This window comes from Mesocricetus auratus, unplaced genomic scaffold, assembly GCF_017639785.1.
Source record: "Mesocricetus auratus isolate SY011 unplaced genomic scaffold, BCM_Maur_2.0 Super-Scaffold_100013, whole genome shotgun sequence".
Taxonomy (NCBI): domain Eukaryota; kingdom Metazoa; phylum Chordata; class Mammalia; order Rodentia; family Cricetidae; genus Mesocricetus; species Mesocricetus auratus.
In genome coordinates, this window is record NW_024429196.1 from 44698848 (window position 1) to 44724728 (window position 25881).

General features: G+C 43.1%; 9 non-coding genes across 9 annotated transcripts; 8 read left to right on the forward strand and 1 right to left on the reverse strand.

The window, feature by feature from the left end:
• Positions 1 to 72, forward strand: Trnaa-agc. Its single transcript has one exon. It is a non-coding gene; the product is annotated as a tRNA-Ala (tRNA).
• Positions 73 to 8342: 8270 nt separating this feature from the next.
• On the forward strand, positions 8343 to 8414 carry Trnaa-ugc. The gene has a single exon. It is a non-coding gene; the product is annotated as a tRNA-Ala (tRNA).
• Positions 8415 to 9712: 1298 nt separating this feature from the next.
• Positions 9713 to 9784, forward strand: Trnaa-ugc. Its single transcript has one exon. It is a non-coding gene; the product is annotated as a tRNA-Ala (tRNA).
• A 2275-nt stretch (positions 9785 to 12059) lies between these two features.
• On the reverse strand, positions 12060 to 12133 carry Trnat-agu. Its single transcript has one exon. It is a non-coding gene; the product is annotated as a tRNA-Thr (tRNA).
• A 4548-nt stretch (positions 12134 to 16681) lies between these two features.
• On the forward strand, positions 16682 to 16753 carry Trnaa-cgc. Its single transcript has one exon. It is a non-coding gene; the product is annotated as a tRNA-Ala (tRNA).
• Positions 16754 to 18024: 1271 nt separating this feature from the next.
• Positions 18025 to 18096, forward strand: Trnam-cau. Its single transcript has one exon. It is a non-coding gene; the product is annotated as a tRNA-Met (tRNA).
• A 2104-nt stretch (positions 18097 to 20200) lies between these two features.
• Trnaa-agc lies at positions 20201 to 20272 on the forward strand. Its single transcript has one exon. It is a non-coding gene; the product is annotated as a tRNA-Ala (tRNA).
• Positions 20273 to 22512: 2240 nt separating this feature from the next.
• Positions 22513 to 22586, forward strand: Trnat-cgu. Its single transcript has one exon. It is a non-coding gene; the product is annotated as a tRNA-Thr (tRNA).
• Positions 22587 to 25164: 2578 nt separating this feature from the next.
• Positions 25165 to 25237, forward strand: Trnak-cuu. The gene has a single exon. It is a non-coding gene; the product is annotated as a tRNA-Lys (tRNA).
• Positions 25238 to 25881: the final 644 nt, after the last annotated feature.

The window sequence follows — 25881 nt, forward strand, 5'->3', positions numbered from 1 at the left end:
GGGGGTGTAGCTCAGTGGTAGAGCGCGTGCTTAGCATGCACGAGGCCCCGGGTTCAATCCCCGGCACCTCCAATGTTTTAAAGTTTATGAAGCCTACCAACTTTCTTTTCTCCCCACAACTTTACTGTTTTCCTGGCTCAAACAGAAAGCCAAGGGATTTAACAGAATATTAATGCTGCTAAAGGTGATGAGACCATATACTTGCTTCTCCAGGAAAGAAACGGATCAAACATTTAACCGGAGAATGGCATAGTTTCTCCAAAGTTTTCCTGCTGACAGAGCTGTTTTCACCGGCGAACACCAGCATCGCCCTGTTCGACAGCGAAGTTCATTCCGCCGAAGACAAGTGTTCCCGGTTTGTTCTAAGATGATCCACCGAGTCGACTAACCTGAGACAGTGGCGCCGTCTGTGGGAAGGGTGGCGTCCACACCCCTGGAGAGAAATAGCAATCTGGATTCGTAGTCTATAAAAAATAAACTCGTTTTTTAGATTGTAGTCCATGATGATCGCTCATACATTAAAGCTTAAGAGACGTCAGTTTGAATGCTCTCAAAAGATTAAGAGAATAGAAATATGTATTTCTATTCCCGAATAACCTTCCTGCTCCTGTCTTTGACTTTGTTTTCTCATTTCGTGGTATTAAGATGTTTATGATTTCTGAACGACTGTACCGTAGCTGAATATGTGAAATTCATTTTCTTTTTACTAAACATTTTTGAAACGTTGCTGTAAAGATTGTGTTAATTTGTATAATGTAAACTGAAACGTTTGTTTCTTTGTATTGTGCTTTTAAATAGGATAAAATCTATGTTTGTTGCCTGGATTCTGTCTAGCTAATATTTAGGAAGGTTTGTATTAGCAGTTTTAAGCTGTGGAAGATTCCATACTAACTTCAAATCTTTTGCAACTGTAAGAAAAATATGAACTGAAAGATGCACCCTGAAATGGGAAGTCCCTACTTTTCATCAGGGACGATATCAGACGACTGTCCTGTGACACCAGCAGGAAATTTTCAAAGCAGAAAGTTCCAAAAGACGTTCATGCTCAGAACGTTGTGTCTTACGGTTGGGATGTGTTGCTCTGCAGAGAGGCTCCACTGCTGTTGAGAGTCCAATGGCTGGTCTTCTGTTCTCAACGACCTATTTGTATCCCTCTCCCTTTCTCATTGCCATAGTGGAGCTTCACAGTCTCTCTTGTCACCATTGTGTCAGGACAAAGTTACCAACAAGTACCGGCCAGGGGAATTCATCAGTCCATGCTGTGAAAGGAAATGATCATAACAGGAGAGAACACAGTGGTTATTATCATTGTTTCTCTGCATCCTGTTAGGGCTCTGCAAACATGGGATAGATTTCACCGAGGATCACCGAGGATATTTACCTCTGACGTTTAAGGAAGAAGGAGAGAGGAAGGCCCAGAACTGGGGTGGAGTATGGTTCAGTGGTAGGGTTTGCCTAGCGACAGTGATGCTCTGGCTTCCATTTCAGAACTGTAAAGAAGGAAAACAAAAACAAAAACAAAAAAAAACTTGGGCCGAGAAAGCCATATGAAATATAAGATAGAAGTTCCAGATACATTATTATTATTTTTCTTTGTTTTTGAGACAGGGTCTTACTTTGTAGTTCTGGCTGTCCTGGAACTCACTCTGTATACCAGGCTGACTTGAAACTTACTGAGATCCACCAGTCTCTGCCTCCCAAGTACTGGGATTAAAGGCATGCACCACCATGCCCTGATAAACTTTGGTCTTATTGAGTCACACTTACTCGGTTCTGCTGTTTTATTTTGAGACTGTCCTTCAATGAGCTCATCTTTTTGTTTCACTTTCTTCAGGAGAAATAAAAGATTGAGAATCCTTTGTTGTTTTTGTAATTTCTTTTGCGGTATTCTGAAACTCACATATTCTAGGCAAGCAGCTAAGCTAAATTCTAGCTCAAAACTTGTAAAGTCTGAAAGAACAGGGGTATGGTGGTAAGACTCAGTGCTATCCTGTGAAAGGTAGAGGCTGTGTGAGTGTATGTGTCAGTCAGGCTATCCTGCAACTCAAAATGCTGTGCTTTATTCTCTTTCAAAGACATTTGATGTTTAAAGTTATTTATTCCTTTGCTGCCCAATAAAGGCACTCTCTTTCACATTTAGACAAAGTGAGAGATTCCTGGCAATATAACCTAACACCCTATAAGGCAACCAACCAAAATGTCATAAACACCAAAGAAAACAGAACTTCAGGTTTCCATGTTGTGTAGTTGTTTCCTCTGAATTGAAATACTCCTTCCAGAAGAGTGTGGATTGATTCATAAGACAGCAGAAGCAAACAACTTACAAGTTTCAGAAAGCTGAAATTTACAGGACTCTTGGGGTGGAGCATTGTGAATCACGGTCCATGCTGGAGTGGGGTTTTGACTGATCCAGTAATTCCTCACCCACAGACCTGTAAGTACTTCAACAAATGCATTGAACCTGTAAGCTAGACTTGGGTGGAATTGTTTATTTGGTCTGTTGTTAGAGCCCTGTCTGGAGTGAACAAACATTTGTTCTCGTCTCCTCAGGAAATGTCATAGAGAATTCCTCTTGTTTGATCTGTTAGTTTTAAAAGCCAGCACGGAAGCAGTTACAATCTTCTCCCTGACCCAGATGGACCAGAAGCACACTTTCTGCACCCGTAGTTTCCTGAGTAGAGGAAGAGTATGGGATTTGTTTTGACTCTCTGCTGAACCCAGGCCTCACAAGCTAAATGTAGTCCATTGTTCAACTCCACCCCAAGCCTGAGCTCTGCCTTCTGAGATCAATGGTTAGTTTTTCAAACGAATCAAATATTTGGAGCTTATTTTACTACTTCCCCTATAGACAAGTATTTCAACAATGCTACAGAAAATTAATAATTCTCATAGTGTTGGTGCACCCCGGAGAAAACAGAAAAGCAAACCAAGATTGTATTGTGAGGAATTTCTGGTAAACTAATTGGTGTGTGGGATTTCTTCACACACAGTTTAGAGACAATTTTCTGCTTGTGCCCACCTTCTAGCACATACATACACACACACACACACACACACACACACACACACACACACACACACACGCACACGCACACGCACACGCACACGCGCACACACACACACTAGCTTGCAGTTGTATGGTGACACTTCCCCAGCCTTCCATTTCAGCGACACCTGCAATTTCTGGTGGTGGCCAAAACTGCTAAATGGACAAGGTGTTTCCAAGCTCAAAGGGGTGAATTTCATAAGGTAAACAAACAACAGCCCAGACAAACGAAGAAGGCTGGGAGTCTGACTCCTGGTATTTTAGGTTTGAAGTTCCAAGGCCACATGATAATCACTGTAAATTACAAGGGTTCTAGGAGGAAGTTCACCTTTTAATAATTTATTCTTAATTATATACATTTGTGTTTTGCCTACATGCTTATCTGTGTGAGAGTGTCGGATATTGTTAGCTGCCGGGTGGGTGCTGGGAATTGAATTGGGGTCCTCTGAAAGAGCAGTCAGTGCTCTTAACTGCTGAGCCATCCCTCCAGCTACCCCCTTTTTTTTTCTTACTTTTTATACATATCAGAAAATGAACTCTTGGTCCCCAAGTACCAAGGACAATTTCAGTTTTCACTGCCCTCTTCCTGCTTCTCTAGAAAACTGTAACCCACAAGTATTTATGTACTTAGTTAGCTATTTAGTTTTCTTTTTGAGGCAAGGTCTCAAATAGCCAAGCCTACCTTGAATGGGCTATGTGGTCAAAGCTGAAAGCTGACTTGTATTCTTGATTTTCCTGTGTCCGTCCCCCGTCCCCTGTGCCTGGATTGCATCACCATCTAAACACTTCACTCACAAGTATTTCTACCAGAGTACTGGATCAGGTGAGTTCATTTAGCTACACCCATAAGAAGAAACCCTGAGAAGAATATATTTGTTTGTTTGTTTGTTTGTCACATCTGTAAGGATTTCTTGATTGGATCATTTAAGATAGGAAGACACACTCTAAAACTGAGCCACTCTTGGTGACAGCCCAGAGAAAAGGACATGGAAGAAGGAAGCTTTGCTTTTTGCCTGCTTGTCTTCATACTTGCTGGCAAGCTCATCTGTTTTGTGGCTGAGACACTCATTCAAAAGGTGTAAGACCCTACTTCTGGGTTGCAATGCAGACTGAAGAGCAGCAGCTCTCCAGGAATCCTCTGGGACTCCAGCTCTGGATAGTTACTGCTGAGACATGAAGTCTCATGGGATGAATAACTATCGGATTCTTGGGCTTTCCCTCATGAGACCACCACTGTTAGACCACTCAATCCACAGCCTATAGGCCACTCTAATAAATCCCCTTATAATATATTATACTCATTCTATCAGTTTTGTGTCTTTGGAGAACCCTCACTAATATAGTTGGCAAATGAAATTTGGTGGCCAAATTTCACCAGCTGGCCATAGATCAAGAACAATATTCTTTTCTCTTCCTCCTCTTCCATTCCTCCATCTTTAGGACTGGTGTAGCTGTGCTTAAGAATACATACTATAGAAAGCTTGAAAACACTCAGGGAGTTTATTTTAATCCTAAGACACATCACGGAATGCAAAGGTGGCAGCTAATCAGAAAGCCTTCTGGATCACTCCCTGCCAGTGGCTTCAGTAGCCAAGTGGATGCTTAGCACACCCAAGGATCTGGGAACAACTATTATCTGTGATTGGTTTTGCCTTCATTTGACCTCCAATTTCCTGCTTTTGCTGTCCAAAACGCCCTGCCAAGTGATGTTGAGGCATCAGTGAGGAAGCAATCCATGTCCGTTCATTGAAGCCACTGCTATCACCTCATATATACATTCATTCTTTCCAAATACTTCCAGACACATTCATTAATGGAGCTGAGAGCAAGTCATTTATTACACAAGGTTCAGTTTTTGTTAGCTGCAAACTGGAATTAACATAATCACTTCTCAACTACAAACAGGACAAAAGAGTCAGAGGTCACAGCTGTCTAGGAGAGGGGCTGCTACCCTGTGTCTCTCCTGAGGAGGTCTGCTGTCTGCAGTCCCACACATTCCGAGCTCCAGAGCTAGGCCTTGGAAAGCTCCCATCTTGGCTCTTTCATGAAAGACTAATGATAAGTTTCAGCTGCAGCAGCAGGCTCTGTTTGCTCCTTTTTTTTTTTTTTTTTGAGATAGGGTCTCACTAAGAACTTTGGCCATCTTCTGCCTTGGCCTCCCAAGTGTCAGGATTGTGGACATGGACCACCATGCCAGGTTTACAATGCACCTTTTCTAACCTCCCTTTATCTACTCTCTACCTATTTAACTCTGGGTCATCTCCAAAGCAAATCTCTTTCCAATGCCAGGCCCTGTAACCACAGTGCTAAGTGGAAATTCACAGCATGATACTCCACAAGAGCTTGAATCAATGTTCATTTTCAGAGCTGTCTCCACTGTGAAAGAGAAAAATCTGGAACTAAACACCTACAAAGCAGAAATGTAGTCTTTCTTCTTCAGGGACCAAGCAACCTGGAGATCTTCCAGAATAAGGGCAATATGAAGTCAGCCCACTTGACTGCCCCCAAAGACCCAACTGTGTGACCTCTGGGCCTATCAGGATGGAGGAGGGAAATATTACCTCCCTTGGCCTGCCTCAACTTCCCGAGGTTCTGAGTCCTTCTGGGCCAAGAGCAGGGTGTCGGGGTGGAAGGAGCTCTTTGCTAACAAGAGTTCTGTGAGAGGAATTCAGTATCAGTGAGTTTCTGAGTTAGGAGTCCACCAAATCTATGCGAGCTTTTTTACGTGGCGTAAACCCCAATAGAATTGGATGATTCTTCCCCACAGGATGTTAGGAAATCCTCTGGCTCCCTCAGGAGCTGCCAAAAGCAGAGGTTCCCCAATTTCATAAGAAAATGCCTCCTCGTGTGTGTTCCCAAGTGCTCAGCCATTCTCTTTCCCCAACTAGCAAGAGTGAAGAACTCTGACTAAGTTTTAAGGAGGAGCTTCATGGCATTTTCTGGTGAAGCTGTGCATCTGGCACATGTGTTCATGCAAGTAACCATTCCTGTTTGAATCCCAGTGTTCTGCACCACCCCGAGTGACTGTCAATGCAACTAGGGCAGCTAAAAGGGAAAAAACAAACAACAACAAAAAAATAGCACAGGGGATCTGCTACCTTCGGGTTTCTTCAATTGGAACCAGGAAGCACATCAGAGCTCCACGTCCATTTTCTCCATTTTTTTCTACTGTGTCCTGAAATGAAGAATAGGAGTCTGGGGACGAGGCCTAGGATCAAAGCATTTGTCTAGCCATGAAAGACCTTGGGTTCCATCCCCAGCAACTGCAAAAGGAACCTGCCCATTCTCTTCTCAAGTGATCCTATTCTCAGACACAGGTAACACTGACCCCACATTAAGGGTATGAATGGTGGGTGGTCCAGTTGTAAAGATAAGACATTAAAAATATACCCCTCCTACAAATGAAAGTTTCAGTATTCTAAGAGAATGATTAAGAAAGGAGACGTGGGAGGCAGAGGTAGGCGAATCTCTGTGAGTTCTAGGCCAGGCTGGTCTACAGGCAGAGTTCCGGGACAACCTCCAAAGCAATACAGAGAGGCCCTGTCTCGAAAAAGGAGACGTCAACATAGTTGAAATAGCTCAGTTGGAAGAGGATAATGATCTAAAGGTAGCTAGTTAAATCCCAGGGTTTGACAGCTTCTTGCTTGACAGCTATGATACCTTTAATATTTGTATGTCATGTCCTTCTTACATGAGTTCCTAAGAATTCAACTGACAGTTCTGTTCAGGAGCCTCACAGTACAATGCAGTGTTTCTGCAGACCTTTCCAATAGTGTTCTCACAGCGTCATGACTCTAGGAGAACACACCAAGGTCATTCTCCTGCCTTGGTGTATAGAGTCAAACAAGTACATGCTATCAGTAATTGTCCCTTTAATTAAGAAACCCTACATTTCATTGTGTCCTGTTTTTATTGTAAAAATTACATAGTAAACTGAAGCAGAGCGCCACCAGACAACGCTCACTTGCAAGTTTCTAAAGAGGCTGTTCTTCCGACAAACACCAGCAAAGGCCCATATTAAAGAATTACTAGCCTCTAGGAACCTGGTGTCACAAATAACTTTTCTTGCTACTCTTCTGTAGCTCAAACACAACCTTAATCTCGACAAATACTGGGGCTCAAAAACTCCACAGAAGCCTAAGTGTTTGATTCTTTCACTTTTAGATTTGTAATTTTTAACTTGTTCTTCAGCTAGTTATAGTAACTGATTCTTCAAAAATTCCAGGCCAGAGGCTGGCTGGGTAACAGCACCCCCAAAACTGCTATATCTTCTCAACTAACCCTACTCCTATGAGATATTAAAAAACTCCCTTTCTGTTCTTCCTTCCGTTGGGATGTCCTGTTGGTTTTACTCAACGAGTAAGTACTTCCAGCATTCTGGTGTTTCTCCTTTAGATTCCATCGTCAGCTGCTGGGTTTGTTCAACATCTACTGTATCCCTGATGCTATTTGTCCTGGTTTGCTTCTCTGTTGCTGTGATAAACGCAGTCACCAAAAGCAAGTTGGGCACAAAACGGTTTACTTCGTCTTCCAGGTAAACAGTCCATCATCTTGGGAAGCCAGGACAGGAGCTCAAGACAGGAAGCTAGGAGTCACGAGCTGAAATGAGGCAGAGACCATGAGGAAGCTGCTTACTGGCTTTTCCTCCATCGACCAAATAGCTTTCCCTAGACGGTTCTGACCTCTTGACCGAAAGTCACCCTGCTCACAGAGGCCTGGACACAGCTACATCAATTAACATTTAAGAAAATCCCCCACAGGCACGCTCAAAGGCCAATCTGTTGGAGGCAATCACTGGATTGAGATTCCCTCTTCCCAGGTATGTCTGTGTTAAGTTGACAAAAACTACAATATTGTTTCACTAAAGACTGGTGAACGTCTCTTTAGTACTATTAGCTAGGTGTCCTATATTAGGTTAATTAATTTGGAAACTTAGATTAGAAAACACAAGTATCTTACAGAGTGTTTTCTGAGGGTGCCTTCTTCCAGTAGCCCTTGCCTTTCGCATTTCCTCTGAGCGAACAATAGAAATAAAGTCGCCTGGGTGAGAAAAGGAGGGTGTTTCTATTACTTTGTGTCTCGGGTGAAGGAATTCTGGAAGACATCAAGAGAATCCAGGAGTGGATTCCTTGTCAAGCGCAGTAGGAGAGACTTACGACTAAAAGTTAGTTCCTTGGTTTATTGTAATCATTTCCTGTGTTTAGGGTCCTATGTTCAAAATATCTTGATTTATGGAGCAAAGCTGGAAAACAGAATTCATTTCTAGAGGGGCACTAAGGGCAAACTACCAGGAGCAGGGGGTGTAGCTCAGTGGTAGAGCGCATGCTTTGCATGCATGAGGCCCCGGGTTCGATCCCCGGCACCTCCACTTAAGCTTTTTGTGTGACTTGTCCTAAATTACGGTAACTTTGCAGGAGACACCGAAGCCTTTTTTGAGTCTGACCTTACCTCAAAAAAAAAAAAAAAAAAAAAAAAAAAAAGGCCTGCGGAAGACTTCGTTGATACTGCTTTATAGTTGTGACTGCTTAGCACATCTCCCCAGGAAACAATCTCGGTTACAGGCTGCACCCAGGATGTTTCCTTCCTCCCAGACTCTTTAAACCTTGTGTCAGCCCAAAGCTGTCGCAGGCCCCTCTCCCCTTATTTTTATCTTCCTGCTCCACTTCCTCCCCTAGAAGGGGGAGCTAGATTGACCCTGTGTTATCTTGCTTAGGAGGATTTCAGCTATAATTCCATACACATATTTGAATTATTGTGACTTTCTGTACAAATTGTAGAATCATCTAGTCTATACAACATATCTTGCGGGGATTTTTTTTAATGGTTGCGGTGCGGGTAGGGTGGGCGGATGGCTTAATGGTTTAAAAAAACCTCTGGGCCTTGAGCATTTTCATCAAGCACTCTGTCATTGACACCCATACCTAACTCTTGTCGGACTTCGATAAGAATTGTCTTAGCCCTGCTTATGAAGATTTTTGCAGGCTGAACCATGCAGACTGTGGACACGGTGCGTCTATTTTCCTAGACTTCTTTTATCAGTGTTGGCTACACTGTTTGCTTTTCAGAGTGTGTCTCGAGTGTTTTCACACCGGCATACAGATATTTCTCTTTTGTGAGAGAGTGTACTTGGGGCTTCTGCCCCCGCCTCCGCCCCCATGTGCCTAACACATCTTAGACAATCAAGGGCCGTCAGGGGCTGTACACTGAATCCTAGCCGCAGCCCTGTCAAGAGGGTTTGTTTTCCTTCCAGGAGCTGTATGGAATTGGGTCTTAAATCTGCTAGACTTAACTTTTACTTTTAGTCGATTCCTTATCTTCCCACCTGTATCTACATTTCTCAGAACAGTCATAGGCTCCTTTTTAAGAAAAATTCCTGGCACTCCCATTTGAGACTCATCGGCAGACTTAAGAAGGGAGATTCTGAAGACCCACTTAAAAGACTCTTATTTTGGGATTTTCCTTGGAGGGGCCCTGGGATCTGTTGCCTCGCAGAAGGTGACAACTGTGGGAAAAGTCTGAGGTCTTTTATACAGAACACCTTTCTCTGTCTAGAGCCAATAATTCAAAAATTCAGAAACAAGATTTCATGGTACCAACCTAGAGCGCCAAGTTAACGGCAAAGATAAAAACCATAATTTGGAATATTCTAAGACACCGACTAACGGCGGGGGTGTAGCTCAGTGGTAGAGCGCGTGCTTTGCATGCACGAGGCCCTGGGTTCGATCCCCAGCACCTCCATTCTAACTTTGTGGGTTGCAGTCATTCCCGGAACTTGTCGTTAGGCTTTACCGCTTATTTTGTGCACACTTAGCTGTGCTTCTCCCACAAAACAATTGCTTATTCGCGAGGAAAACACTGTGAGACGATGTACGGAAATACAACTACGAATTCATGATCTCTAAAAAAAAGTCAACCTAACCGCCGGTCCCGGTGCCCTCAGCCCGGTTTTTCTTTCATTTGTCTCCGGGTTCCCTTTCTCCTTCACCCCCCACAGCGAACAAACAAGACTTTCCCTACACGTACCCACACTCGGTGAACCAGCCTTTTCCCCGGAGCACCAGTCTTTAGGATGCTGCCCCAAGGAAAGATGCTTCCCATCTTCAGCTGAGAAAATTGTTTTCTATGATAGGAAGAGAGACTGATCTTCTAACGCTATGGCAGTAGCTTTAAATGAAAGAAAACATAAGATTCACCGGACCATGTGAGGAAACCCGAAGTTTTGGAAATAGCAGGAAACATCTATTCTCTGTACCTCTCGACTAGCTGCAGTTAGAGAATCTTTTGTTCAGGAGCTTGGAGACCAGAAGTGAGAAGGTTATTGCAAAAGTTTAATTCACTTTGCTGTTCTCACTCGGTTTCTGAAACGTCTCCCTTATATTTCTGTGTGGGTCTCAGAAGCAACTACAACACTCCCGAGTGAAGGCTGCCCCAGGTTTCTCTACGACATTCTCTCATCCTGTCATTCTGAAGATGCCGGGATGGTGGCTGTGTTATCCACCACCTTGTTTGTCTGACACAGTTATGTGTAGCTCAGGTTTGCCTCCAACTCACTGTGTAGCAGAGGATGACTTTGAACTAACTCCCTGATCCTTCTCCCCCTACCTCTCCAGTGTTGGGATTACAGGTATGGGCATCTCCATTCTTTCCAACACCTTTTGCAATTGGTTCCAACTACTGTCAATAATGAGTGAGGGACTGAAGTGGGAAGAGCGAAAAGCGGGTGGTTTACTCCTCATTCTATAGTCACTCAGCCAAGTGTTATCAAAGATGGACTGTGCAGCACCCCCTTTAGTGTGCTGGGAATTGAACCCGGGACCTCTCATACTGAACGCTGCACTACACCACTGAGCTGTACTTTCAGCATCATACTTTCAGAATTTTTCCTCTTCTATTTTCCAGAAGGCTGTGAACAAGGGCTGGAGGAATACATACATCCCCACACATGTACTGATGGAGCAAGGCTTGCAGGCGCTAGGAACTAGAGTTGATATTTAAAGATAGTCTGTTCATGATGAATTTACTTTAGATATGAGCAAGAAAAATTAACAACAATTTAAAGATGGGAAATGTGGGTGTCTTTATTGAGGTATATACGAAGAAAAGCAACATGGAGTCCAAGATCACTTGACTCCTGAATGCTTAGCCTGCAGTCTACCTCTGAGTCATACAACCAGCTTGATGCTATGTAGCAACAAATGTGATTGGTCTCGATTTTGGTTGTTCTCAGGTCAGGCTTGGTAGGAAGGATTTGGATTCCTGATGTCCAAAAAAACAAACCAAACCAAAACCAAAACAAACAAACAAAAAACCTCTATCCTTTTTCTGCCCCCAAGTATGCCATTAGTTGTGAGTGCTACATTGGAAAACATTATTCTTCCTCCCACTCTGTCAGTCCAGGCCAAGGTCTGCTCTTGTGATTCCTTGAGATAGATCCCTAGGGAGGTTACTGGGATGGGCTGTTTCAGGGTTTTTTTTTTTTTTTTTTGGTTGCCTGTAATTCCATGTACAAAGTTCTCTGGAGATTTCACTAGTGTCAGCTCTCTCCTCAAGCCTATAATGACTCCATCTATTATGGTATCTCTCATCCTGCTCTCCTCTATTCTTACCTGGACTCAACCTTCCTGCTCCTCCATGCCTTTTTCTCCCCTCCTCTTCTCCCCCTCTCTTTTTGTTGGTTTCCTCTCCCCTCCACCGATGTTCCCAATCTGCTCTAGAATCTTGCCTTATTCCATTTCTCTGGGGTATCATGCATCTCTCTTGGGAACCTCCTTGTTTCCCAGGCTCACTGGCACTGGGATTGTAGGCTGGCACTCCCCTGATCCATATCTAAAATCCATATATGAGTGAGTACATGCCATGTTTTGAGTGAGTACATGCCATGTTTGTCTTTTTGTGTCTGGGTTACCTCACTCAGGATGGTTTCCTCTAGTCAGGATGGTTTCCTTTAGTGCCATTTGCCTGCAAATTTCAAGATTCCATTAAAACCCAACTTTTAAAAAGAGAACTACCTCTGAGGCTCTGCTGGGATTCGAACCCAGGATCTCCTGTTTACTAGACAGGCGCTTTAACCAGCTAAGCCACAGAGCCCCCACAAAAGAAGATAGTTTTCTCTTAGGAGAGAGTATAGGTAGGCAGTGCTGTAAAGCTCTCTAAGTACCTGAAAGGGTGCTGTACAGATGACGACGACAACAGTGATAACTCGGGTTTCTTGGAGATGCTGTGTGACAGTTTCCTATCCAGTTTCTGTGGGCGCTTTGAACTGTAGTGACTGAGCGCTGCTTCTACTCATTTTCAGAGTCATATATGTGTACCTACCACATTCTGTTACTTTTCCTTATTAATGTATGTATAGTTAAAAGAGTAAAATTGGGCTTTGATTGTCAAGCTCATTACTGAATGACAAATGTCTTAATCACTCAGCCCTAAGATGAATCAACAGTATTTTAAAAAAAAAAGAAGAAAAAAGAAAAAGAAAAAAGAAAAGCAAAGGAAGGAAGAGGAGAGACTGGAAAGGAGACGAAAATAAAGAATTACTGAATTTGAAAATCATTTCAAAAGCATACAGTTTTCCTGCGTGAAGACATGAGCATCAATGCACTATATGACACCAGTAATGCAGGGGTTATTGTAGTAAACATTCGGAATTCCCATCTCACAGAGGAAGAATCTCATAATCTGATGTGTAAAGTTGGCTTTTTTTATTTTTATTTTTTATTTTTTTTGGTTTTTACGAGACAGGGTTTCTCTGTATTGTTTCGGAGGCAATCGGTCCAGCCCGGCCTCGAACTCACAGAGATCCGCCTGCCTCTGCCTCCCGAGTAAAGTTGGCTTTAAAAGTCAGCTTTGCCAAGAGTCAGGAATGAACCGAGAGCCTTCGGATCTTGCCCACGGTGCTTTCCCATCTGAGCCATCTCCGTCACACAGCAAAGAGCTTTTCTTTCATTTCTTGTTGTCAGTTTTCCTTTCCCTTCCCCTCTCTTCTCTTTTTCAAAGTGTCGTTAACTGTTTGATGTACCTACCTTCCCCATTCAGAAGGACCTGGAGTCTATTCTGGATTACAGTTGGCTGATGAGAGCCCCACCTGGCGGTGTGGAGAGGATGGCTGGATGAGAGACTGAATCCCTTGTGCCCTTTGGTCCTCCACATCCTAGAAGGCACAGCTCAGAAAATTAAGGAAACTGAAGGAAAAATACTTGAGTCTCACTTTTCTATTAGTCTAGGTCTTGAGTCATTCACAGTTTTCAAAGATGCTGAGGGTTCACTGACAGTACAACTTTCCTGAAAGAAGATATAATAAACATTATCAGCCTGAGCATCTGCCACCAAATTGTAAACTTACACAAAATAACTATTAGCAAAAAATCCAGAAAATTAAAAATGACATATTTTTCATCACGACCAGATCTCTCCACAAGATTTTTGTTCTGTAACTCACTCTGTAGACCAGGCTGGCCTCCAACTCAAGAGATCTGCCTGCCTCTGCCTCCTAAGCATTTGGGATTTAAAGGCCTGCACCACCACTGCCCAGCTCAAGATTATTTATTTATTTATTTATTTAGTTTTTGTTTTTTGAGATAGGGTTTCTCTGTATTGCTTTGGAGGTTGTCCTGGAACTCACTCTGTAGACCAGAGCTGGCCTCAAACTCATAGAGATCAGCCTGCCTCTGCTTCCTGAGTGCAGGGGTTGAAGGCGTAATCCACCAATGTCCGGCTCGATTTTTTTTTCTTAAGAAAATAAGATTGCAAGTTTTTGGTTGGTTCATTTGTTAGCCATTCAAAGAAGCTCTTTTCCATGATATGGTAATTAAATTTTACTTAATTGCAGCAGCCAAAGGAATGTATTTAAGGAATATTAGCCTGTTTAAAACTATTAGCTTTTGCTGAGACTATTAATCTATCAAAGAGTTGAGGTTAATGGGTAAGACAGCAGGAAGCAATTTCAGACATAAGACATATGATTTGGGGTGACTTCCCCTGATGTTTAATTAATACAGGAAGTTGCTAATACTACTCCAGAGTTCATTCAGAGTCAATGATAGTTCAAAGTAACTGAAGAGCAAACTACATGAATCATCTGTATGGTACAACAATAGATGAGGAGACTGTCTAAGAAGGTAAGAAACGGTAATTCATAAAAGTACATGGTAAAGTCAAAGAACACATACTATTAGTAAGAGTGAAATTATGAGTGGCAAAAAAGGTTTCATTGAAGGAGGTTGAGAACTTGTGAAAGTTTAAGCAGAAGGTAGTTTGTGGAGATATTTGAATAATAACATGATAAGTATCATCAACAGTGAATTCATCCTACTGTAGCAGACCAACAAGGGAAAAAAAACCCTAAAAATATAACACTAGTCCAAATACATCATATACAAGAATGAAATTGTCAAAGAATAACTAAAAATATTTTTAAAATATGACACAATAGAAAAAGAAGAGGATGAATCCAAGTGCAGATCTTTGACACAATTTCCTGCTAGATACAATAGAACCACACTTGAATTTTGAGTTACATTTAGTATGTAATTTTAAGTGTGTGTGTGTGTGTGTGTGTGTGTTGGAATAAAGCTGATGTTGTAAGCAGTGCTTTCACTGTGAGAGAGGGTGTACTGGTTGGTTTTGTGTGTTAACTTGACACAAGCTAGAGTCACCAGAGGAAGGAGCCTCAGTTGAGGAAATGTCTCCATGAGATCCAGCTGCAAGGCATTTTTCTCGATAAGTGATCAATGAGGGAGGTTCCAGTCCTTGGTGGATAGTACTGTCTGTGGCTGCTGGTCCTGGGTTCTATAAGAAGATGGGTTGAGCAAGCCAGGGGAAACAATCTCCTGCTCCCTGGATCCTGTCCTGTTTGAGTTCTTGTTCTGACTTCCTTCAGGGATGAAGAGCAACGCTCTCCAATTTGCCTTTCGGTCATGGGTGTTTCATCGCAGCAGTAGAAACCCTAACCCTAACTATACAAACTTTCCACAAAGGCAAAGAACAGCTCTATCCTAGCTTTGTCTGCTAACAGTGCATGAACAATGTGCACAGGCAATGGACAGATCTAGCTTTATATATTAATTACTTAATATGGATACCACCAAAATGAAACCCGTGTTCTGGGAGAATTTGTTGCTGCAAGAGGGGCTAGGTCAGGGAAAGTACAGTATGAGTCTAGAACATAGTTCTATGCCAGAATATAAGGAGATGCTCAGAAAATAATGGGATGCTCAGAAGGTCACAGGATCTACTGTAGATTTTAGAAACACCAAGAATGAAGCCAGTTATTAAACAATAAAAGACAATGATGTATAGAACACAACAAGAATATCCAAGTTTACATTGATCGGAAAGAGAAAGGAAAGGAAGAACAAAGTTGAGGGGCAAGTTTTTCTTATGACAGTAGGCCAATACACAAATATGGAAAGAATTCTGACCACCATGCAACAGTAGATTCAGAGAAAGTTTATTTTTGCAGTAAGGGACATTGGGCCAAGCAAGAGCCTCATGTCAGGCAATATTTATCAGTCAATTGTAAAGCTATAGATAAAAGTCTGATTTTTAAAAGCCATATATGTGGTTTCAGAGAATTTGCCCATATAGTTTTGGTGGAACTCGGCTATGAAAAAACAGAGACAACAACCCAACTCAGAAGGGGTGCTGTTCGAACTTACAGACCAGTACACAGCACACATGTCCTGTAAACTTCAGAGCCAGTGGAAGTTAACACCGTGGGCTAATTCATGTCAATCCTTAGTTTGTTTTATTTTGTGACAGGAACCAGATTCTGTGGCCCAGGTTGGTCCAGTCTTCTTCAAACTCAGCAATCCTGACGCTCCAGACTCCGGAGGTACCTTCTCCACCACGCTTTGGATATTTAGAACATTAATCAGGTGTGAATGAATAATTTTTTTCTCAGCCTGGGGCTTGTCTTATTGTCTTGAGTTTTTCACAGGCTACTTTTTAATTTTAATGAAGTCCAATATATAATTAACAAGTGCTTTCCGGGATCCTATCTTTGGCGCTCACTTCTGCTTCTGAAGAGACACTGTTCTCTGCTGGAATGAGAAGCCAAACCTGCTGCTTCAGAGGAAACTTGGGCAGAGGCGGCGGTTAGTGACTCGGTGGGGGCTGCACCTGTCCGAGATCCTGGCAGCACTAAGCCTGGGTGAGGTTGCTGCAGCCAGAGCCCTTCAACGAACTACTGCACGACATTCCCGGATCCCTGGTGAAGCTCAAGTGGGCGTAGCCCTTGCCGATGTGGACAAACACCAGCGCAAATGTTCACGTTTTCATGTTATAACATTTCCACAATTCCTTCTCAGGGAGACGCCAATCTACATTTGTAAATTTGGGACTTTGAGTTGCAGAAAATGCTCCAGAATAGGCGGTGGGGAATTCCTGTTCCATCAATCCTTCCTGCCTGTGCCTAGGATGCTACTTGGTCACCGAGGGAATCCACAGTGCCCAAGCTTTTGAAACTGTTTTCCTTTCAGCGGTTCTGAGACTCAGGTTTGTTGGGGTCCCAGAAGGAACTGCTATTGTGTAGCTGAAAATTATCACTAGTAATCAAATAGTGCCTCCCCAACGACAGGACACCACTGCATAATACGCTTTTAAAAGATAGGAACTGTGTACGACCACTTGAGTGTACCAGGGGATGTAGCTCAGTGGTAGAGCGCATGCTTCGCATGTATGAGGCCCCGGGTTCGATCCCCGGCATCTCCAGCGTCACTTTTTCTCATAATATATAAATATATATTTAAATTTCTTCCCCACTATAATTTCTGTAAGTATTCTGTATCCTTATGTTTATTCCGCTTCTGTATGACTACCTAGACGCCACGACCTTCCTAGAGAAAGCTCTGAAGTGTTTGTTGGACAAGTCAGAAGGAGAGCATCCTGAAGGAAGGGTACCCTGCCAGTTCCACCAGGGGATACAATCAGTAAAAGTAAAATGGCTTCAACTTATTTTTGGGAAATAGTGGGAATGGAAGAGGTACTAATATCAGCCATTGTTAAAATTCGTTGAGAATTGTACATAGGAATTCAGGGGTCCCCTGAATATATAATCTCTCACGCATTGGAGGTACTAACCAGTTACCATTTTATTTCTCACTGTGACTTCGGCCTTATTAACAAACGGCTTAGTGTGAGAGATCAAGGGAAATGGCGGAGCTGTGCCTGGAACCCCAGCTTCGTAGAGGCTGGGGCAAAAGCATCAAAAGTGTTTGAACAATGAATGCCTGCCTGAGCCACCTAGAATAAAAGTTTAAAAGTCAGGTGAATGGTGATATGGTCCACAGGTGCTGAGCTTGCCTATCTGGCAGGAGGCTCTAGGTTCAGGCCCCAGAAGCAGCATCTTAACAACAAAGGACAGCTGTAGAGCCTGTCATGGAAACCCATAAAAGACCGCGGTCCTGAGAACCTGACTGAGTTTGGATTCTGGACACTGAGTTACTCATTTTCTGGCTCCTGGGTTCTGTGTTGTAACGGTTGGGGAATCAAACTGAAACTCGGAGCAGAGAGTTCTAGTTCTGAAGCTTAAATATATATAACCTCAATGTTCCTTTTCTACTGAACACTTTTCACACCAGTAAATTGACCAGGAATATAACTTCTGCTTTAATTTATTTTTAAACATGTCTTTACTTGTGGAAATATGCTTTGAAACTTGACTAAGAATCACCGGTTACACTGGAAATCATCCTGGGCAAGGTGTGCATGTGCTTGGTTTTAATTCAGCACCAAGTGTCTGCATCTCTTTGTATTTGCTTCTTTCATAGACATTATTTTTAAGGGTACAAGAACATGACTATATAATGCTATTTTCCAAATAGCCATTCTAAACATTCCTGTATTATTTTTTGTTCGGCCAAACTAATTTGCTTCTATTTCTCATACTAGCTGGGGGTTTATTGATTTGGAAGAAAAAGTATGTATCTAGTTTAAATGAACTCTGTTTTATTCCAGAATAATAAAGAAAAAGTTAACGTGTTAGCAGAGTGGCGCAGCGGAAGCGTGCTGGGCCCATAACCCAGAGGTCGATGGATCGAAACCATCCTCTGCTAATGTTGGTATTTTTCTTGGGGCTGGAGAGATGGCTCAGTGGTTAAGAGCACTGCCTGCTCTTCCAGAGGTCCTGAGTTCCATTCCCAGCAACCACATGATGGCTCACAACCATCTGTAGTGAGATTTGGTGCCCTCTTCTGGCTGTATACATAATAAGGAAATGTTTAAAAAAAAAAAAAAGAAAAAGTTACAAAATATTTGTTGGAAAGGAAGGGTATTGGTTTTGCTGGGCTAAGAAGCATAGCTTACCTGCATGGCCAACCACTGACCATCTGTGAGCTTACCTGCATGGCCAACCACTGACCATCTGTGATCAGGTACATGGCTGCCTGAGAAAAACTAAGTTTGTGAGACTAATAACGAAAACCGAGGAAGACAGATGGAAAACAGCCAAGAGTCACTGTTTGCCCATCACACTTAGTTACATGAAACCCAAGTCCCATTCACCTTTCCCAAAGTCCTACAATACTGATCTCTAGACTATGGTTTTGAAGTTTAAAGCATTCTACCTTTTCAAATGATTCTCTTGCCATATGGCCTGTTATCTTGTCTGTCCCTCATCCAAGGCTTGCACCATTTCTGAATTTTCATGTGATCAGTGCCTTATCAATTTTACTTCATCGGGGACTGGAATAGGAAGCACACACCTACAACCTCAGCATCTAGGAGACTGAATGCAGGAGAATCACTGTGGGTTTAAGGTCAGCTTGGGCTACAGAGTGAGACCCTGTCTCAAACAAGCAACCAAACAAGCCACATCAAAAACAATCAACTAACCGACAGACAAACAAGTTGGAACCTGGGGGGTGGGGGATGGATCAATGGGAAAAGTGCAGAAGCATGAGGCCATGAGCTTGAATTCCACCGTATGCATATTAAAGCCATGGCTGGTTTAGCTTAACTGACAAGCTCCAGGTTCCGTGAGAGACACCGGGTCTCAAAAACTAAAGATTGGGACTTGTTCTAAAGTGACTACCAGGTTTTCAGCCTCTCTTGGGTTCAGATAGCTATGTAAGTCAGCCCAATAAATCCTCCTCATAACAAAATAAATAAAATAAAATAACGGTTCAGCTGGTAAAGGTGCCTGTTGCCAAACTCAGTGACCTGAGTCCGATCCCCAGGACCCATGTCATGATCTTCCTAGTGAAACAGGGAAAACGTAGATAATTTAAACCAGTCACTATTTGTCAAAATTTGTCTGATTTAATACTGAATCTAGGTTCTCTTGATAAGGAAAAATGGAAGGAAAGCTGGAGTCTTGTCAAGAAAGATTTTCTAGCCTCGGCTTTGTCTTCCTGTTCTCTTCTGCTATATCTCTGCCTTCTGAAGCCTTAGTTCTGCTTCAGTTTCTCTGGTTTTCCCATCCTTCTTGTTTGCCCACAAGTGTCTGTGTACATGAGGATTTCTCTGAACTCTCCATGCAGGAATAAGATCCGACAACCTGAGTGAGAACCTTCCAAAGGTGGGCGAGCCACTCCGTGCACGGTAAGTAAAGCCCCAGAGAAGAGAAGCTGAGTCCGCGAGGAAGCGCGCTGCTGACATACATCCCTGCCGGCTGTGAAGGCTCACCCAAGAGTCTGTGATTTCGAGTACTACTGCTTTCCTTGGCATCCTTTGGATAAAGCCTGGAGCAATGGGGTGGCAGTCTGACATCTTGACCTTTTTGTTCTCCCAGTGGCTGAGACAGGGAAGCTGGCTTTTGTTGGAGAACCCTGTTCCCCAAGGTTCCCAGTTTTGACTGGATTTCGAAGTCCGGGAACAGAATGCGGAGACATTAGGGCATCGGCAGGTCCGGGCTTTCTTTCTCTCCGTAATTATAGATAAGACTAAGCAAAGCATTACCGGTGCTTTCTGGAAGGATGCCTCCTTAGTCCTGAAGTAGAGGAAGGCGCAAGGGAGGATCCTGGACATTTATTGAGATCTCCGATCCCAGATTGTTCACACCTGTTATTGAGTGTCTGAGAAAGTACAGGTTGATCAGAATACTCTGGTAACTGGATCATTTTATTTTATTTTTTTAAAGAAAAAAAAATGAAATTTGCAAATCTAAAAAGGACCTTAGATTTCATAAAGGTAAGTTGGAGCAACCAGACTTCAGGCATTGGGGATGTAGCTCAGTGGTAGAGCGCATGCTTAGCATGCATGAGGTCCTGGGTTCGATCCCCAGCATCTCCAGGTTTATAAGGAAAAGTTCGCTTTTGTTTTTAAAATTCAAAATTTCTCCTGAGTCTACCTAGTGCTAAATCACAAAGCGACATCGTAAGACCTGTGATAAAGTGTTCCTTAGTCAAATCTGTGAGTTTTGCAGATTCACAACTCTGAACATGGAGGATGGTGTGTTTCCCCCTCTCTCCACTTATACTGGAAACCATACCGCTTTATAACAGTGATTTAGTAGCACTTCTGCGGGGCTTTGTGTGGTGGGCCCTTTGAACTTTTGCTTCAACTTCTAATCTGCGACACTCTGTGACATTAACGAATAAAGGGAGTTTAGAAAAGTTTTACAATGGCTTTATCGTCCCTACCCTCCACGCCCAACCAAGCCTGTGGCAACCGCCACCGGCAGTCTGAGCTTTAAATCAAGAGCGTTTAAACCTGGGGTCGTAGGGTTGGGGGCAGGGGTTAGTCAAGTTCTTAAGGAGAACTGTGGGTACCGGCTCTTCTTTCCATCTAACTACAGCATTTTGGACAATCAGGTTCTAGTAGGGTCTCCTGTTCAAGCAACCTGACCCTAAGAGGACACTAAGGTGAGAATCTTAGACTGGACTTCTGGCTAAATCGCCCTGTGCAGCCAACTACTGACCAGTATTATAGGCCTGAGAAATGCAACCCTGAAGATACAAGGACATTTAAATAGTTAATTAAAAGATAGCCACAGCATTTGCCAGCTTTCCAAGTCACAGGCTAAGAGTTCACAGACCTTTTCCTCGCTAGTGCCTTGCATTTTTCTTGTGCTATATCGTTCCCTTACAGTCTATTCGGCACTTGCCAAATACCAAGACTTCTATGCAATAGTTTTAATGGCATTTTTGTTGCTGTTGCTGTTGCTGTTGTTTTATTGTGCGGGAGGGGGGAGATCAAACCTAGAGTGTACATGTAGGCAGTCACTCCATCTCTGACCTCTTAGCTATATGCCTAGACCTCTTTTTACTTTTTTATTTTGAGACAAGGTCTCACTAAATTGCCTAAGGTAGTCTCCTTCTACCCCAGCCTCCATGTATCTGGGATTACAGACCTGGCCACCATTCCTGGCTTGGTAACTAGCCTCAGACTGTGGTAACTATTCCATTCTACTCCTCTCCCTGCCTTCCTTTGTCGTCACTTCTTGGCCCTCAACAGAATATGGTTGTGATGGTTAATCTTAGTTGTCAATTTGACTGCATATGGACTCAAATAAAACACAAGCTGTTGGGCACTCCTGTGAGGGATCTTCTTAATCAGATTATTTGATGCAGGAAGACCCATGTCTGGTGGCACTCCAGATAAAAGGACTCTGAAGAAACTTTGTTTTTTTCCTTGCTTGCCCTCCCTAGCAAAGTCCCATCCATCCTGTTGCTGACCTATTCCTTTGTTGGTATTAAAACCAACTTCTTTGGGATTCAAATGTAGATGGTCTGAAGTTACACGTAAAGTTGTACATGAATATATTAATAATTCACATTTTGTACCAAGACTTGAACATCCGCAGATTTTGGCACCCGCGGGGTCTTGGAACCAACTACCCTGCAAAACGCCCAGCATAGCGTTTAGCTTCCCCACGAGAGGATCCGTGGGGAGCATCGCAGAACCACCACCAAAACGAGGAAGGCAGAGCGGAGAAGGAGCAGTTCCAGGACTCCCGACGCCTTCCCAAGACTGTTTTGAGACAGTGTCTGCAACTATCCATCTCAGCACCTTCCTAAGAGCCGCGGGATAGATAACATTGGGTTCTGGAGCTTGAATCTTAGAAGCATGGAGCTAGCGCCCCGGGCTCTGTAGCTTTTTGCAATTGAGTCAAGTCTGTTTGGAGACAAGGCGCTTGGATTTGCTTTTTTCAGTACTCAAATGTGCTTTTTTCTAAACCGCCAGGAATGTCATTGATTTTGCTAAAAATTGACTGTTATGTTTTGAGAATAGCGCTTGATGAACATCCAGGCACATGGTGATTCTGAATTGCCAAACGGGAAACCAGTCCTACCTCACTCGGAGCGGTAATCTCTCAGATCCCATCGGGTCCCTGACTTGCACGCTTTCGGGGACTGGCTCCGTGCGTTTTCCAAATAATCGAGTGTGTTCAAGTGTTTTGTTGGTTTGAAGGCAGTGCTTTTACTTTGGCGACAGTGTCAATCTATCCTAACAGTACACACACAATGCTAATTAAGATTTTCACCTGATCTACTGTGATTTGGTCAAAAGCTAGGATAACCTTTTCAGGTGGCTCTGTGGCTTAGTTGGCTAAAGCGCCTGTCTCGTAAACAGGAGATCCTGGGTTCGAATCCCAGCGGGGCCTTGTTAAGATTTTTGAAACCAGGCCCTGACAAATTCTTAACCTGAAATCATATTTAGTTATATAACCTAATCTATTATTTGGAAATTCAGTCTGTCTGGCCACTACTTCTGCTTCCTCCAGTACAAATACTTCAAGTTCTCTAATGGTCAAGCTCAAGGCTAAGAAGAATGTCTAACAGAAAATTGAAAGTGTTTCAATTTAATCTTTATAAAATATTCTATTGCGTTCTCAAACATCTCACTTAAACAGATGAAAAGTTGTCGAAGTTCGGACACTTTCCAAGTTGCATTTTGTGTCTTTTCTCATGCCCGTTAAATCTACAGGAATACTCACTAAAGTAAGCATTGCTGTGCACACTGTATGTGTCCTAACTAGCTTTCTGCTGCTCTGATAAAACACTTTTCAGTTTATACTACAGATCGCAGCCCGTCATTGAGAAAATTCAGGACAGAAACTGAAGCAAGAGCCGAAGTGAAAGATTGTCTGTTGTCGGGATTGATGATTGATACCGGCGGGCTCAACCTACTGGAGGCTGCGCCACACCGAGGCGGCAGGGCTTGGACTGCACGAGAAAGCTGGCAGCTGAGCTTGATCCAGAAGCTAGCCAGGAAGAAATGTTCCTCCATGGTTGCTATCTCAGTTCTTCCTAGAACTTACAAACAATGTGCCTTCGTCATATTCACAACTGCTTCCTCTCCCTCTTTCAAGGCACCCCAAAATATTTCTCTTCCCCTCTTATGTCCCCTTCCACCTTGTTCTGAGACAGTCTCACTATGGACCCCTGACTGGTCTGGAACTTGTTATAGACCAGAGCTCTGCCCGCCTCTTCCTCCTGCAGGCTGAGATTAACACCTTGCCCAGCCTATCCTTTTTTGTTGTTGTTTAAGACAAATTTTCACGATTATAAACCACACTGGTCTCGAACTTGTGATTCTCTTGCCCTGGCCTCCAGAATTCTAGGTTTACATGTATGTGCTTGATTCCTACCACACCACCCCCACCTTTCCACACAACAGCTGAGTTCAATTATTGCTGCCTGTTAGAGTGCTTACTGATCATGTGCAGGTCTTGTGCAAGTAACCCTGGTTATTATAAATTCATGAGTGCAACGGCTGTGACACATCCAGAAAATAGCGTTTTGTTTTTTCTCACATGATTTTCCCCATCATTCAGGTCTTACATTTTCATCCATTTGTGATATTCCCTGAGCCTTGGGAGGAGAGTTGATAAAGATATTGAAGGGACTCTAATAAGCCCAAGCATGGCAAATATGACTGTCAGGCTTTGTCCTCCCCCTATACTTTCTACCATACGAAAAACATCAGACTGTGGGGCAGTGGTGGCGCACACCTTAATCCCAGCACAGGGCCAGGCAGATTTCTGTGAGTTAGGGGCCAACCTGGTCTACAAAGCGAGTTTCAGGACACTCAGGGCTACACAGAGAAATACTGTCTCAAAAAAACTAAAACAAACCAACAAAAACACATTAGATTACATTCCTAAAGTTAACAACCAAGATCTATTTCCTTACTTGGGCACTTTCTTTTTCTGAGGCTGACTACTAAGGTTCAGCAATCAAAGCATTGAAGTCCAGCAATCAGAAGCCCCCTTTTGGCTGCCCTAATAAACGTGCCCAATCAAAACAAACCAACTGTCATTTCCTGTGGGCCTCATCTGTCTCCTCTCTATCTAGAGGCAGTTCTCTGTCCCTCTGGGACAAATGTCCCTTTCTCCTCTCCTTGGTTCCTTTCTCCTTCCCCCTTATCTCCTATCTTTGTCACTTATTCCCTCCCCGTTGTCTCTCTGGGACAAATATATCTCCTTTGTTCTGAGAACTTGGTCTCGGGGTGTGTTGTGCCAATATCGGTCCTTTCAGATATCCCATCTCTTGATGACATTATTCTGACTGGGATGATATTTAATCTGCATTTCCCTGATGTTCAGCACTTTAAAAGCATGTAGCCATTTGTCTTCCTTCTTCTGAGGACTCTGCTCAGTTCCACAGTCCACCGTTCTGATTAGGCTGTTTGTGAGTTCTTTGCATATTCTAGACACTAATCCTCTCTCATATATGAAAGTGGCAAACACTTCTCCCATTCTGTGAGCACCGCTTCAGTCAACTCACTGTTCCCTTTGCTGTAAAGAAGGCTTGTTGTTACGTGAGGTTCAGTTTGTTGATTGTTGGTCTCATTTCCTGTACAAGTCAAGTTCCAGGAAGTCCTTACCTGTGCCTGTGTGCCCACGTGTCCTCCCTACTTTTCCCCTGACAGTTTCCAACGTGTCTTTCTCTTTGCATGTGTTCTTGCACTAAGCACACATTTTTATTTTATCTAAATGCCATGATATATAAAAAACGTTTTTTAGGTTCATGTGCTTCTTTTTTCTTTTTTGTCAACTTGACACAAACTAGAGTCATATGGGTAGAAGAAGCACCAACTGAGAACATGCCATCGGATTAGCAAGTCTAGGGGACATTGTCTTTATTACTGATTGCTGTGGGAGGGTCCAGGCCACAGCAAGCTATGTCGTCCCTGGAAAGATAAGTGACTCTGGATGTGTAAGGGCAACGGTCAGCTGCGCCCGGCTAGCTCAGTCGGTAGAGCATGAGACTCTTAATCTCAGGGTCGTGGGTTCGAGCCCCACGTTGGGCGTAAGTTTTTGGCTGGGCGTTAGTGGAGCGTGACCTTAATCGCAGCACTCGGGAGAAAGAGGCAGGTGGATCTCTGTGAGTCCGACACTAAACCTGTCTCTTTCTCTCCTTCTCTCCCTCCCCCTTTCTTCCTTCCCTTCTTTTTGAGACAGGATTTCTCTGTCCAGGAATAAATATACTCTGTAGACCAGGCTGGCCTCCAACTCAGAGATCCTCCTGCCTCTGCCTTTGCCTCCTGAGTGCTGGGTTAGTGGCGTGTGCTACCACTGCCTGGCCAAAGATTTCTTGATTTCCTTTTCAGGCACTACACTATTACTACACCACAGGAACACTATTATTTTGTTAAAGCACAATTCTGTCCTTCAACTTCACTGAATTCATAAGTTCAAATAGTTTTGAAGTGGAATTTTTTGGATTTTGTCTATATAAAATCACCTCATTGTCAAATACAGATAATTTCTTTATTTCTGCTTTTTTAATATAAAATTTCAGTACCAAGGATTGATAGACATTTTTCTTTCTATCTATCAGTATTCTTTTATTATTATTATTATTTTATCTTGCCTGGTTGCTAGAGGTAGTGACTTCCAATACTATGCTGAGAAGAACTGGTGAGAGTAAGTACCTCTTGACCTGTACCAAGAG